General features: G+C 42.8%; 1 long non-coding RNA gene across 2 annotated transcripts in view; it reads right to left on the reverse strand.

Moving 5' to 3' along the window:
* Window positions 1–14,663, reverse strand: part of LOC133065227 (uncharacterized) — a 269,805-nt gene that overhangs the window by 7,993 nt on the left and 247,149 nt on the right. For both annotated transcript variants that reach the window (XR_009694871.1, XR_009694870.1), the window contains one exon: window positions 6,287–6,377. This is a non-coding gene — a long non-coding RNA (uncharacterized LOC133065227). The remainder of the gene's footprint in view (window positions 1–6,286; window positions 6,378–14,663) is intronic.

Here is a 14,663-nt window from a genome sequence, read left to right on the forward strand (position 1 = left end):
TCACTTTGGGTGTTAACATGCTCAGAGTTGAGAGAGTTCATCTCAAGACTTAGATTCCTGGTTCATCAAACATGCATGGCAATCCCAGCTGGAAGGCAGCGGGGAGAAAACTGCACTACAAGTCATGACTTGTAACATAGAAACATCTCCCAGATGCTTGCTTCTAAACAGAAATGCTCTTCACTCAAACCAGGGCTCCGTTAAGGGCACCCCAAGACTGGCCAGGATGGGCCCTTTGTATCTTTCTCTGTCTCTGCCCACCGCTGTGAGACAAGCCTCTTCTCACTGTCGGGAGACTGTTGACAGCAGTCCAGCGCATCTTTTCTGAGGCCAAAACTGAAGCAACAACACCAACAATATAAAATCCCCTTTCTGAACCACAACTCTGGCTTGGAGTATAATTTTTGAGAACATACTTCTCTATTCCTTGAATGGTTACCTTTGTCTGTGTGGCCCTGCTATTTATGTGCTCTGAGAACTCTCTGGAAATCCCTTTTCCAAGAAATGAGCAAGCTCTTCAGGGACATGTTTACCAAAGCTCCTGTCTCAATCATATCTGAAGCGACTGTAGCTCAGATGTTTCCAGCACAATCAGGGTTTCTGACCAGCCTCAAGGACCCTGGAGGGGTTACTCCAGCCATGTAAACTTACTACCTCTCACATCTAAACCTTGAAGCTTAGCCCAACTTGTTGTTCGGTCACTAAGTTGTGTTCAACTCTGTGACCCCATGGATCCATGCCAGGCTCTTCTGACCTTCACTCTCTCCTGAATTTGCTCAAATTCACATCCATTGAGTTGGTGATGCCATCCAATTATCTCATCCTCTGCCACCCCCTTCTCCTTTTGCCTTCAATCTTTCCCTGTATCAGGGTCTTCTCCAATTAATCGGCTCTTCGCATTAGGTGGCCAAAGTATTGGAGCTTTAGCTTCAGCAACAGTCCTTCCAGTGAATATTCAGGGTTGATTTCCTTGAGGACTGACTAGTTTGATCTTGCTGTCCAAGGGACTTTCAAGTGTCTTCTCCAGCACCACAGTTCGAAAGCATCAATTCTTTGGTGCTCAGCCTTCTTTATGGTCCAACTCTCTCACATCTGTACATGACTACTGGAAATCCATAGCTTTGACTAGATGGATCTTTTTGGGCAAGGTGACATCTCTGCATTTTAATACACTGTCTAGGTTTGTCATAGCTTTTCTTCCAAGGAACAAGCATCTTTTGATTTCATGGCTGCAGTCACTGTCCACAGTGATTTTGGAGCCCAAGAAAATAAAATCTGTCACGGTTCCACTTTTCCCCCCTTCTATTTGCCACGAAGTGATGGGACCAGATGCCATGATCTTAGTTTTTTGAATGTTGAGTTTTAAGTCAGCTATAGGGGCTTCCCAGCTGGAGCTAGTCATAAAGAATCCATCTGCCAATGCAGAAGACATAAGAGACATGGGTTCAATCCCTGTGTCAGGAAGATTCCCTGGAGGAGGGCATAGCAACCCACTTCACTATTCTTGCCTGGAGAGTTCCGTGGGCAGAGGAGCTTGGCGGACTACAGTCCACGGGATCACAAAGAGTCAGACAAGATTGAGTGACTTAGCATGCATGCAAGCCAACTATTTCACTCTCCTCTTTCCAACTTTCTCCCTGCCGTTTTCTCCCTTTTCCCCCAGGGCTATAGCTGAGGTCTCAGAGTGGAGTTTTCGCCCAGCGGCTGAGATCTGGGGTTTAGAGAGAAAGGAGCTGGGTCAAGTCGTCTGCCCAGGACACCTCCAGGTGGTAACCCACTCTCAGAGCTGCAACACAGGACCTCTGAGTCATGAAACAGCCCCCTTGTGAGGTGGAGAAATAAAGAAAAAAACCAATATCCTCAGGCCCATTGGAGGAAATGGCTGTCATCGTGCGGTTGTGGTCTGAGGTAACATCCCAGCCCAGGGGGCCAGTACTGTGGTACAGTGGAAAAAGGCGGGCCTCCCTGGCTGAATCCTGCCTCCATTAGTCATGAGCAGAGATCATGTGCTCGCTGAGCCTGCTTCTTCTTCTTTCTGTAATTCGAGGATTTGGGGGCTTCCCTGGTGGCTCAGGGGTAAAGATTCCGCCTGAAATGCAGGAGACACAGGTGCAATCCCTGGTCCAGGAAGATCCTCTGGAGAAGGAAGTGGCAACCCACTCCAGTATTCTTGCCTGGAAAACTCCATGAACAGAGGAGACTGGTGGGTTACAGTCCATGGGGTCGCAAAAGAGCCAGACACGACTTAGCGACAAACAGCAGAAGTAGCTGCTTTAGAGTTTGTGTGAGTGTCTGCCGTACAGCAGGGCGGGTCAGTCCCCTGTGGACACACGTCCCCTCTTCTTTGGGTTTCCTTCCTGTTTAGGCCACCGTGAAGCACTGGGCAGAGTTCCTTGTGCTATAAGGCGGGTTCTCAGTAGTTATCCGTCTTACACATGGCGAAAGTGAAGGAAGTGGAAGTGTCATTGCTCAGTCGTGTCCTACTCTTGCAACCCATGGATTATACCCTACTGGGCTCCTCTGTCCATGGAATTCTCCAGGCAAGAATACTGGAGTGGGTGGTCATTCCCTTCTCCAGGGAATCTTCCCGACCCAGGGATCAAACCTGTGTCTCCTGACTTGCATGCAGATTCAGGGCCATCTGAGCCGCCCAGGAAGCATACACAGCAGTGTATATATGTCTCTCAACTCATCCCCTCCCCTACCCTCCTTGGTATCCATGTTTGTTCCGTCTCTATTTCTGCTTTGCAAATAAGTTCATCTATGCCATTCTTCTAGATTCCACATATATGCATTAATTTATGATATTTGTTTTTCTCTTTTGAACTTACTTCGTTGATAAGTCTATTTCTTCATCTGCAACACAGGTTCTTGACATGACGGAGAGAACCTGTGATCACATACTATGGGATGGTAGGTTGGAGCAGCTATTGGTGATGTTGCTATTGTCGTGTTCACCATTATTGTTATCATTGTCATTGTTGATAAGCCTTAAAGATCTTTGGAAAATAGCTCCTAGGCTAAAACTTTAATTTCCGACTAAAATCTTTACTGGGCCAGAGTTAAGTTAGGTCTAAATTTTTCAAGAACTGGGTCTGACTATGGAGTTTTAAATGCCACACATCATTGTCAGCAAAGATAATAGATTCTTTCTGGTTTGTGAATTCGCATATGTATGTAAACACAGCCTCCTGTGGGCAACAGAACCAACCTTCTCTTGCAGTTCGTGCTAACTTCTTATCAGAAACACCAGAGACCAGTGGCTAAGACTCCGTGCTCCCATTGCAGGGGGCTAGGTTCAATCCCTGGTCGGGGAATTAGATCCCACATGACGCAACTAAGAGTTTGTATGCTGCAACTAAAGATCCCAAGTGCCGCAACTAAGACCCAGGGCAGTCAAATAAAAAAATTTTTTTTTTTTTTTAAGAAACAACAGAGACCAGGAGACAGTGAAACAACACATCCTTAAATTGCTGTAAGAAGTGAATTGTCAACCCAGAATCTCATACACAGTGAAAATATCCTTCAAGAATAAAGACAAATTAAAAACAATTCAGATAACTAAGACAATGCATCATCAGGAGAACTGCACAGTAAGAAAGACCAAAGAAAGTGCTTCTGGCTGAAAAGAAATGATACTGTTGGAAATGGCAAATTTCAGGATAAGTAAGAAAGACTTTTTTTTCTCTTTATTTAAACCACATATGATTATTTAAAGAAAAATTTATAATGCTGTCTTGTGAGATTTATAATTATGTAAATGTAGTGCATATGAAATTTATAGTGTAAAGAATGATTGAGTGTAAATGGCTCTATATGATTGTTAGGTTCTAGAGTTTATGTAAACTGGTACAACCTTAACTCTCACAGATTGCGAAAGGAAAGGAAATACATTGTAATCTATAGGCAAATGGTTAAAAAATGCAAAAAAGTAAAGCTAAAAAGTCAATAGATACATTAAGAAGTATTTTTAAATCTATTAAATAGTTTAAAAAGAAAATAAGAGTGGATATTAAAGGCTGCAAACAGAAAATAAATAGTAAAATGGAAGACCTGTCTCCAAAAATATCAATAATTACATTGAATGCAGATGGACTGAAAAATCCAATGAAGCAGAGATTGTCAGAATGGATAGAAACATTTTCTATAAGAGGCACACTTTAAACAGAAAAAAACAAGTACGCTGAAAGAATGAATGGAAAAAGAAATACCACGAGAATAGTAAGCATAAGAATGCTGGAGTGGCTATATCAGCCTCAGAAGAAGCTAACTTCAGGGTAAAGAGTGCTGCCACACATGGAGAGAGACATGTCCTAATGACAGGCATCAATTCTACAGGAAGACATACAATGCTAATGATATATGGGTCTAACAACAGGGCTTCAAAATACCAGAGCAAAAATGGCAGAGTTTAAAAGAGAAGTAGAAAATACCACCATCATAGTTGGAAATGTTAACCGCACCTTGGTCATTGACAGAAAAACTAGGCCTAAAATCAGTGAAGACAGAGACGATCTGTTCAAAAGCATCACCACCTTGACCCATTAATAATTTTAGAACTCTACACCCAGCATCTGAAGAATGCACATTCTTTTCAGATACATGTAGAGCTTATGTCAAGAGAAACCATATGTTAGGCCACAAAATAAGTCTTGATAACAGAATAAGACTGATATCCTACAGAACATTTTCTCTGTCCACAATAGGATCAAATTAGAAATCAATAACAAGAAATCTAGGATGGCCCTAGATATTTGGAAATCAGATGACACACTTCTAAATAACCCCAAAGAAAAATTAGGAAAACTTCTGAACAAAATAATAATGAAAACACAACATAGTAATATTCATGAACTGTAGTTAAAGCAAAATTTAGAAGGGAACTTGTAATCTTACGTGTGTGTATGTGTGTGCACAGTGGCTTAGTTGTGTCCAACTCTTTGTGGCCCTATGGACTGTAACCCTCCAGGCTTTTCTGCTCATGGGGTTTTCCAGGCAAGAATACTGGAGTGGGGTGCCGTTTCCTACTCCAGGGGATCTTCCCAACCCAGGGATTAAGCCCAAGCCCAAGTCTCTTTTGTCTCCTGCATTGGCAGGCGGATTCTTTACCACTAGCGCCACCTGGGAAGCCCATAGTTTTGCATATGTACATTAGAAAAGAACAAAGGTCAAAAACAATGACTTCATGTTCTAATTTGAGAGTCTAAAAAATGAGTAAAGAAAGAAGAAAATGTTAACCTAAAGTAAGTATAAGTAACGAGACAATAAGAACAGAAATAGATGGCATAAAAATAAAGAATAAAGAAAATTAATAAGGCCAAAAGTTGGTTCACTGAAAAGATCAACTCTAGATCAACCAAAAAAGGAGAGAGAATGAAAATTATCAACATTAGAATAAAAGAGGGGTCAACACTGAAAATGCTATGGATATTGAAAGAATGGTAAGAAAATACTATTTAAAAACCTTTATGCCAACCAACAAATTTGACAACTTAGATGAAATGGACAAATTCTTTGAAAAATGCAACTTACCGTAAGTCAGATATGATAAAATAGAAATCTAAATAATCCTGTATTTAGGAAAAAGAATTTATTATAAAAATGTTCCACAAAGAAAACTTTGCTCAAGATAGTTTCATTAGTTCTAACATTTAAGAGAGAAATAATGCAAACTTTTCACAAACTCTTTCAGAGAACAAAGCAGGCAAAAATATTTCCAACTTATTTTATGAGGTCAGCATAATTCTAATATAAAACTTGACAAAGGCATTAGAAAAAAAGTAAAAGGGACACAGGTACAAAAAATTTAAATGAGATATTAGCAACTTGAACTAGTCATGTATTAAAAGTATAATACTTAGGAAAGCTTCATACCAGAAATGGAAAGTTGAGTTAACATTAGAAAAATTGATCAGGGTAATTAGCCAGTTAACAGAATGATGGAGAAAATTATATAACTATTTAAATGGGTACAAAAAAAGCATTCAGCACTCATTCATAATAAAATTCTTAGAAAATAAGAAATGGAAGAGAACTTCTTCAATCTAATAAATAGGCTTTTATGACCCAGGGATCGAACCAGAGTCTCTTACATCTCCTGCGTTGGCAGGCAGGTTCTTTAATACTATTGCTTAAAATTCCATCCATGGGTCCAGTAAGAATTTGAGGTTTTTTACAAAGAGCACAATTGGCTCTTTACAAATGCAAAGACAAGACTAGGGTCAGAGATTTCACAGCCTCCTTGACAAAACAAAGTTAAAGACAATGTAATTTAAAATCATCTTACCAGCGTTATTGGATATAGTTCAGATTGTGGTCAGGGTAGCACTGAGAGAAAACAGCTACCAACCAGATTCTCTTCTTCATGGGCTGTGGGGCTGGGATGGGGAAGTATAATAAATCATCACAAAAGGTCACGTTTGACTTTCCAGTCTCAGACTGACAAGAGTATATGCAGTTTCATGTTGTTTTTGGCTAAACCAAGTGACTCTTTGGTAAAATTAATGTTGTGTGCCTGTTTAGTCACTTGTCCCGTCCAACTCTTTGTGACCCTATGGACCGTAGCCAAAAAGGCTCCTCTGTCCATGAAATTTCCCAGGCAAGAGTCCTGGAGTGGGTTGCCATGATCTTCCCAACCCAAGGATCGAACCTGTGTCTCCTGCATTGGCAGGCAGATTCTTTACCGATGAGCCACTTGGGAAGCCTGTATATTAATGTTGAGGGAATTATAAATAAACTTTAATACAAGGAGGTAAAAAGAAGGAGAAAGGTCACATCCCAGGCATCTTAGACCATTTTCTATATGGGGAACCTAGAACTATATGGTGGTGGTTTAGTCACTCAGTCATGCCTGACTCTGCGACCCCAAGGACTGCAGGCCACCAGGCTCCTCTGTCCATGGGATTTTCCAGGCAAGAATACTGGAGTGGGTTGCCATTGCCTTCTCCAGGGGATCTTCCTGACCCAGGAATCGAACTCGGGTCTCCTGCGTTGCAGGCAGATTCTTTACCAACTGAGCTATGAGGGAAGCCCAGTCAGCACTTACAAATATTTGTTAATTGGGTTAAAGGAATTCTGCATTTCTAACATGGAAACAAGTGGATGATGCTCAGCACACAATAAGCCTCAATAAATGCTTCTCATCCAGGACCCTAAACCTGACAATCAGACCCCACCAGCAATTCTTATCCCTGGAACCTCTTCCCTAAACTGTTTACGTTCCAGTTGATTCTTCAGGCATGAGAGTCAACTTACCTTACATCATTAACACACAAGGACTAGTTCAGCCACTAGGGCTTAAGGAATGTGGCCCCTTTTCAAGACCACCACAAGAAAAAGAAGTGCAATCTGAACGCATGTGGTGCCTCCTGACCCAAGTCCAAGGTTGTCCACGCCTCACCTTGTTACTGAACCAAACTTGGGTCTGCTCACCCACGCTCAGTAAAAGCAATTTACTGACACCAGGTTGTGGTGAAGGGAAATGCAGCATTTGTTGCTGGGTACGAACCACAGCCAGTGCTCAACAAGCCCAAACTCCCTGATGGGTTTCAGCAAAGTAATTTTTTAAAGTCTTTACTTTTAAAATAAATAATTTTTAAAAGTCTTTATTGAATTTGTTGCAATTTTGCTTCTGTTTTATGTTTTGGCTTTGGTTTTTTGGCTGAGAGGCATGTGGTTTCTTAGCTCCCCCACCAGGGATCAAACCCGCATACCCACATTTCCTGTGTTTGAAGGTGAAGTCTTAACCACTGGACCGCCAAGGAAGTCCCCTCAGCAAAGCATTTTTAAAGGCCAGGTGAGGGAGGGGCGTCCCAGGGTGTGTGATAGCTCCTGCACAACTCTGATTGGTTGATGGTGAGATAATAGGGCCAGAGTGAGCATTATCAATCCTTAGGTGCCAGTGGGTCTGGAGGCTAGAGCTCACGATTATCAAGTAGTTAATTTCTTCCCTTGGGTGATGGTGTTAGCATCATAAAACAACTCAGGAAATGTGCATCAGATACAGCTTCTAGGTCCTTCAGAGAGGAGCTACAGTAGAAGATATGGAGGAAGTGACTGCTCTAGAAGACCTCATAGGATCCTGCTCACTTACAGCCCAAGACCGAGATTCTCAGACACAGCCAACCTCCATGACAGGGGGTGGGGCTGTCTGTTTGCTGTTTGGCTCATGACCTCCATCCTGGTGTAAATTGGACCCCCGTGTTCCTCTTGCTTCCTCTGAGGTTTAAACCATCTTTCTTCTTCCTGGATTCCTTTTAGGGATTTGTTCAAAGAATATACAGTCTCTGGGTTTCTTCCCTCCCCCACCTCCCCAATCAGGCTCTTAGCCCACATCTGCATCTCCTGGCCCCAACCATTGACCCCTCTTCTAGATTCACCATGATCATAGCAATAACAATATACCCCAGAGGTCAGCAGTTCCCTAGCTTCTGGATCTTGCGTCCATGGGTCAGTCTGGTTTTTGTCACCTGCTTAACTGAACTCAGAACTCAACCTCTCTTCGAGATAACCAAAGAGTCCATGTCTTCAAAACTTTTAGTGAGATGCATAGACTTGACAGATGATGTTGAGGAACTAACTCAAGGAAGACTTCAAAGCCCTCCAAATTCCCTGATGAATAAATTTCTTTCCCAAAGTTCTTTCTCTTTTGAGCCTTCATCCTTGATGCTCCTCCTCCTGGAATTCCCATCCTCAACCCAGGAAAACTGAGTCCCTCCCCTCTTAATTACAGTAGCTTCTCTGCTCCTCTAAAGCCTACATGTCAGCCCTTGCTTTTTACCCACGTGAGCTCAAAACACCTGACCAGCAGACTGAGTCTGCCCTACAAGGAGTCTTATAAAATCTTCCGAGAAACATCACCTCCACCCCTACCACCACTTACTGCATGCTCATTTTGTCATGAAGAAGCAAATGGCAACCCACCCCAATATTCTTGACTGGGAAATCCCATGGACAAAGGAGCCTGGTGGGTTACAGCTCTCAAAAGAGTCAGACACAACTTAACACCTAAACAACAAACAATATTTTGTATCAGGCAAAGGACTCAGCCTTTACAAATATTATTGCAGTGATCTTATGAGTTAGGTAATATAATTATGCCCACTTAATGGGTAAGAACTCTAGAGTTCTGAGAGTGTTAGTTGCTCAGTCGTGTCCAACTCTTTGCAACCCCACAGACTATAGCCCACCAGGCTCTTCTGTGCATGGAGTTCTCCAGGCAAGACTACTGGAGTGGGTTGCCATTTCCTTCTCCAAGAGTTCTGAGAATCACTCGCCAATAAGCCATGTTCACGCCACCATGATTCTCTATCCTCAAGTGGGCATTTCTTGCAGCTGCTGAGCTGTTGGTTTCTTCCCTGTGGATTCCTTGTTGCAGCCCCAACAGTAGTTGCCCTGGGTCCTCATCAAACCTTCAATCCAGACTAGATGGCCTCTGTGGTTTCTGCAAAATAGTTTCTTCAATGGACATCCTCTTTTGCAAATAGCTATTTGACTCTACTCTTTACCTGCTAAGGCCAACATTTCTTGAGCAGCAACTGTTTTAAGCACGTTGGGTTCCATTGCAATGAATCTTCTCCACAAAGCTGGGGAGTAGGTTCTCTTAGTAGTTGGTGCCTCCTTGATGGATTCAGCCTCTCCAGCTTTACAACCCCACAACATCTTTGACCTGTCCCCTTCCGTGCCTCTTGCCCAGGCCTGGAGGGAGCTCCTGTATTCCTCACCCACAGGGCTTCATCAGCTCTAACAAAAGTGACCATCAGTCATGCTTACTACCGACACAGTTGGCATCAGGACACAGGAGATCATCCCTGGGAAGTGACTGGGAACCGTGATGAGAGAACTACTCAGCGTATGTGTCCTACTAACTTCATAAAGAATGGGACATCTGGGAACTCTGTGTAGAAGCACTTTCAGGACCAACAGCAGCAAAACTGCAGGGGGGACAGCTAATCCCACTCAAGCTCACTGGTGTGTTTTTTTTTTTTTTTTTTTTTGTACTAATGAACAAATGGACAAAGCAGGCCAGAGGACCTCATTTTTTTTTTTTTTTAAATGTGGACCATTGTTTTTTTTAGGTCTTTATTGAATTTGTTACAACATTTTGGGTATTTTTGACCCCAAGGCCCCTGACTAGGGAGTGAACCTGTACTCCCTGCATTAGAAGGCGAAGTCTTAACCACTGGACTGCCAGGGAATTCCCTTCAATTCTTCTTAAAAAAATTGATCAATTTATTTATATTTATTTTTGGTTGCGCTGGGTCTTCATCACTGCTCACAGACCTCCTCTAGTTGCAGCAAACAGGGCTATTCTCTAGTTGGGGTGCAGGGGCTTCTCATTGCTGTGGCCTCTGTGTTGTGGAGCCTGGGCTCTAGAGTGAATGAGTTGCAGTCATCATAATGCTTGGGCTCAGTAGTTGCAGCGAATTTAGTTGTCCTGCAGCATGTGGGATCTTAGTCTCCCAACCAGGAATCGAACCTGTGTCCTCTGTGTTAGCAGGTGAACTCTTTACCACTGGACCACTAGGAAAGTCCAAGGCCTCAATTCCTAAAGGTGTTAAGGGATCCAGCACAATATTAGCAATCTGGTCCCTGAGAGAGTGAGTGGGGATCTTTGTGCTGGTACCTGCTGTTCCAACTCTCCTAACCTGAGAGGTCTGTGGGCATCCAGGCCAGGTAACTGTAAGTAGCCAGCTGAAGGTGGCTCTCAATTGCGTGTTTGGTCTTTGCTTACTATGGCCCAAGGCAGGTCGGTCTCTTGATTCATTTAACTCAATTTGGCAATTCCCTCGTAAGCCTTCAGGAACAAAAATGTTCTGAAGAGTAAAGACTCATTTGACTGTGCACATTGTCACCAAAAATCATATAACCTCAAACTCTGCTGAAAACAAAATCCCAGGCAATCCCTGGGGTGTCCTGGCCAAGAACCAAATTCAGTCAGCCCAGATGAGACCAAATTTAATTCAAACTCCTTAATCTGGTCTGGGCTTGATAAAGACTATTTACTGATGCTCGTGATATGATATGGTTGTCACCATTATTATAGATGGCTATCTCATGTTAATCTGCAGGACATAGTCACCTGCAACGGATTGTCCCAGTATGTCTAATACAAGGGAAGGAGAGAGCAGGGCAGATTGGGAGAGTTGGCATGGACACACGTACACTGTGTGCTGTGCTGGTCTGCGAACCCAGGCCTCCGGCACTGCAGGCGGGTTCTTTACTGTCTGAGCCACCAGGGAAGCCCCACGTATACACTACCATGTATTAAACGGGCATCCCAGGTGGCGCTAGTGGTGAAGAACCTGCCTGCCAATGCGGTGGATGTAAGAGATGCGGGTTTGATCCCTGAGTCAGGAGTGTCTCCTGAAGGATGGCATGGAAACCCACTCCAGTATTCTCATCTGGAGAATCCCATGCACAGAGGAACCTAACAGGCCATAGGGTCGCACAGAGTCGGACACTAGTGAAGCAACTTATCACACACATGTATTAAGTAGCTAGCCAGTGGGAAGCTGTTGTATAGCACAAGGAGTTCAGCTAGGTGCTCTGTGATGACCTAGAGGGGTAGGATTGGGGAGTAGGAGGGAGGCTCAGAGAGAGGGGATATATGTATACACGTGGCTGATTCATGTTGTTATAAGCAGAAGCTAATACAACATTGTAAAGCAATTATACTTCAATGAAAAAATAAAAAAATAAGGGACTAGTAGACTGCAACCAAGGAAAAAGCAAACTGGAAAGCAGTGAGTATAATATAAAAAATTGTGCATAAGACAACAACACGAATAATAGAAAACTGATTCCTTGATCAACATGGATCCTAAGGGCTACAGGGGCAATAGGTAGCTGCTCCCAGAGGAGGAAGGAAGACTTGTCATTGCTGACTCTTTCGTGTCTTGAAATTTGAATCATTAGATCGCATTCCCTTTTTTTTAGAAAATTGAGATATAGTTTACATATCATGGGCTTCCCTGATAGCTCAGTTGGTTAAGAATTCGCCTGCAATGCAGGAGACCCCAGTTCGATTCCTGGGTTGGGAAGAACTCCTGCAGATAGGCTACCCACTCCAGTATTCTTGGGCTTCCCTTGTGGTTCAGCTGGTAAAGTATCCACCTGCAATGCGTGAGACCTGGGTTTGATCCCTGGGTCGGGAAGATCCCCTGGGGAAGGGAAAGGCTACCCACTCCAGTATTCTGGCCTGGAGAATTCCATGGACTGTATAGTCCATGAGGTCACAAAGAGTCGGACATGACTGAGCGACTTTCACTTTCACTTTCCATATCATAAAATTAACCCCGTTAACATGTGCAGTTCAGTGGCTTTTAGTATATTCACAAGGCTATGCAACCAGGGCTTCCCTGGTGGCTCAGAGGGTAAAGATTTTGCCCACAATGCAGGAGACCTGGGTTTGATACTTAGGTTGGGAAGATCCCCTGGAGGAAGGTATGGTTACCCACACTAGTGTTCTTGCCTGGAGAATCCCATGGACAGAGGAACCTGACAAGCTACAGTCCTTGGGGTCACAAAAAGTCAGACACAACTGAGTGACTAACACAAACACACGTGCAACCATCACCACCATCTCCTTCTGGAACATTTGCATAACTCCCCAAAGAACCCAGTACCCTTAGCAGTTACTCTGCATCTGTCTCCTTCAGCTCTTGACAACTGTTTATCTGCTTTCTGTCTCTGTGGTTTTGTCTATCTAGGCATATCATATAAACGGAACCATAAATTATATGGACGTTTGAAACCAGTTTCTTTCATCACATCACAGTGATGTGCTTTCAAAGTTCATCCATACTTTAGCATACTTCATTCCTTTCTATAGTTGAATGCTGAATCCCATTATTGTGTTTATTTGTGTACCAGTTGATGGACATTATCATAAAGAACATGCTACGAATATCCATGCACAAGAGTTCGTGTGGATAAGTTTTCAGTTCTCTTATATATGCAAGAGTAGAATTGCTGGGACGTATGGCAAATCCAGGGGCTTCTCCGGTGATTCAGTGGTAAAGAATCTGCCTGCAATGTAAGAGAACTACAGGAGATGCCGTTTCGATCCCTGGGTCCGGAAGATCCCCTGGAGTAGGAAATGACAACCCACTCCAGTATTCTTGCCTGGGAGATCTCATGGACAAAGAAGCCTGGCGGGCTACAGTCCATGGGGTCACAAAGAGCTGGACATGACTCAGCAACTAAACAACATAAATAAAATTAAAAACTTAAATTATATCAACACATGTCAGATAACCTTAACAGTATGCCTGGTCCATATAAGCAAACTTCTGTGCGTTTGTGTAGAGTCAAGAGACCAGTATACCTTTTCTGACCCGCTTTCTTCAGCTGCTCTCACAGACTCTGAGGCAGTAGTGTGCCTCAGTCTCCACTCCCCACCCTGGATACCCATCAAGCAGCCCAAAGTAAAGAGGCTCTAGTTAGTTACCAGTTCTCAAACCCTCACAGATAGTAAAAGCCTCTGAGGATTTAATGTGGGAGCTCACCAGGCGTTCCAGAAGATTTCATGGACAGGCCCTTTTATTAGAGGGGCACTGTCCTAATTGTTAGCAGGCTTGGAATTTTCCTTCCACTCTGGGCTGCAAGGCTGATCCTGCAGGAGGATGGGGTTGGGATACTGATGCTTCTCCCAGGGAGCTAAGCACCAAAGGAAGCCTTCACGGTTTTCACTTCTAACGCCCTGTCCATATTTCTCCATTATTTCACACCTCCATGCACATGCATTCTATCAATCTATAAACTGCTATAAAAGAGTGGCCTTTCAGCAATCTCATCCCTTCTCATTGAAGATCCTCTCCCCACGTGTCTTCTTTGACAAAACCCAGCCTGCCCAAAGACCTGCCTTGATTAATTATTAATCGTTTCACATTAATTTTAACCAATTCATTTGGACCATGTGACCCATACACATTTTTATTAAACTAAATAAAAGCTAATGAGGTTTCTGACTAAAGAAAGAAAGCTGTGCCGCAGTCTTAGGGTAAAAGTCACACTTTCTAGTCAGCATTTTTTTTAAAGTAGTGTTTCAAACACACATGCAAACGAGCCCATCCTCAACCTTTGTCATTTGAGGGTACATCTTCTATGTCACCCTGTACCTACCACCTACTTCACACCCCTTCCTATATTATCTTGAAACAAATTTCAGTACTTAGATAACTTTGTTTGTAAAACATTCAATGTCTATCTCTGGAAGATAAGGGTTCTTTTTTGGCTTTTATTGGTGACAACTTTATCAAAGTGCAATTGCCACTTAATAAACCTCATGTAATTTAAGTGTACACTTGAATGGTTTGAGCATATTTATACATCTCTGAAACTGTCATCACAATTAGATAATGAACATATATATATCACCCTCAAACATCTCCTTCTGTCACTTTGTAGTTCTTCCAGCTTTCTAACTCCCTCTACCCAAAAGGCAACCACCCGTCTGCTTTCTCTTACTGTAGATTAGCTGCACTTCTACAATTTTATACAACTAGAATCATAGTCTCTACTTTTTATTGCCTTTTTTTCTTACTTAGCGTAATTATTTTGAGATTCAATCATGCTTTTGTCTACATCAATTGTTTCTTTTCTTTATTGGTGAGTATCATTCTATTGTACAGATATGTCAAAAGTTGTTAATCTGTTCATTC

The sequence above is a fragment of the Dama dama genome, chromosome 11 (assembly GCF_033118175.1).
Source record: "Dama dama isolate Ldn47 chromosome 11, ASM3311817v1, whole genome shotgun sequence".
Classification (NCBI taxonomy): Eukaryota; Metazoa; Chordata; class Mammalia; order Artiodactyla; family Cervidae; genus Dama; species Dama dama.